The following is a 1674-nucleotide window of genomic DNA, read 5'->3' on the forward strand; positions in this document are numbered from 1 at the left end:
CTATGACACCAGTTACTCCTGTGGAAGTCACTTCCCCCACATGTTTACCTCCTTACTTGTAGTTGAGTATGCTGAAATCGTCTTACGCCAGAAGCAAGGGGGAATAACAGCCGATATGGCCAGGGAACAGAGTATGGAAAAGGCTCTCTCGCCTCTGGAAGCTCCTCTGCTCTCCCTCCCCACTCGGGCCAGCTCCTCTGCGTGGCGCGCGAGCAGAGGGAAAAGGCGGGACACTCACTCTGGCTGCTGTGGCAGCCGGCGCTCTTCCTCCGTGTTGATCGGCGGGGCCACTATTCCCGCTGTCATGCGCGGTAGCGCTCGCGCTGGTGCCGCCTCTCACTGCGCCCGCTCTCAGGAGTGACGCTTTTCACCCGGGCCTGCTCGGTCCTAGGCCCCTCCTGAGGGAATGACTGCAACGATCTGGGGCATGCGCGAAGGCGCCTTTTGGCAGTGTCTCACCTTCACTTTCCCCCGACAACCGGGGGGCTGCACAGCAACGCGACTGGAACGCGGCAGGTGCCCCCGGGGTCCCGCTCACGAAGGAAAGCCTCGCAAGGCTTCTCAGGCTCAGTGGATCCTGTGAAGGCGCTGATACAGAGCGCGATCGGTGTCTCAGGGGCCCCGCTCCCAGTTCAAGGAAGAGAACAAGTTCCCAACCCCTCACTCTCCACCTAACAGGCTGGGAGGCTTGCCACACACCGCAGGACCAGTCAGTGGTAAGGATATCTCGTTGTTATATCGAGGAAGTGCTTCCTTTCCACACTTTAGAGAGGAGGGGGGGGTAAAAGGGGGGGCTCCTTCAGAGTAGAGCCACAGAGCTCTTCTTCAGCACTAATCCCCTATCCCTCCTTACTGAACAGACTTAGGGGCACTAGGGAACTCTTACTTCTGCTCCCAGGGCAGGGTCCTTCTCAGTTCCCAAGACTACTGGAATTAACTCCTTCCCCTATCTGTCCAGGATCAGCAGGATGAACTAACTTGGCTAGGACAACAGGAAATGGGAGGTGGGAAAGCCTTGACAGAGGGCTACCCTTGTAGAGCAATCCACCCTTCAGGATCCTACCCCTACCAGACCTCAGCCTTCACTCTAGCTGCTCCTCACTGACAGACAAAATGGCTGTCCAGCATTCCGCCTTATATAGGCTGTCCCTCAGTGGTCCAGAAGGGACCAGAAGGTTCTGGAACACCCTATACTAGTCTATGGGCAGGTTCTGGGTTTGGCAGTTAGGGCCGTTGGTAGCCACCATTTTGTGGTTCCAACTATCTTCCTGTCAGAACAGGCCTCTGGGCCTAAGGTGAAAAACTATGAGGGGGGAAAGAACACCTATCCCTTTGACCAACACCTAGAAAAAGTTAGTGGACAAAAATTATTAAAGGTATGAGGGGCAAAAAGGGGACAAAATAAATAATAAATTGGAGGGACTACGCAAAAAGCCAGACAGGTCTAACACGCGTCCCCCCCAGCTGAAAGTGGGGAGAACTACCCAACCCCTTGGGAGTCCTCATCACTAAGGTGGAAATACCTGGAGAGACCGTCACCATTGGCGTGGTCCACTCCAGGCCGATGTTCCACCCGGAAGTCCATTCCCTGTAGGGAGATGGACCACCTCAACAGCTTGGGATTTTCCCCTTTCATTTGCATCAGCCAACGAAGGGGTCGATGGTCAGTCTGAA

This window comes from Lissotriton helveticus, chromosome 12 (genome assembly GCF_964261635.1).
Source record: "Lissotriton helveticus chromosome 12, aLisHel1.1, whole genome shotgun sequence".
In the NCBI taxonomy this organism is placed as follows: domain Eukaryota; kingdom Metazoa; phylum Chordata; class Amphibia; order Caudata; family Salamandridae; genus Lissotriton; species Lissotriton helveticus.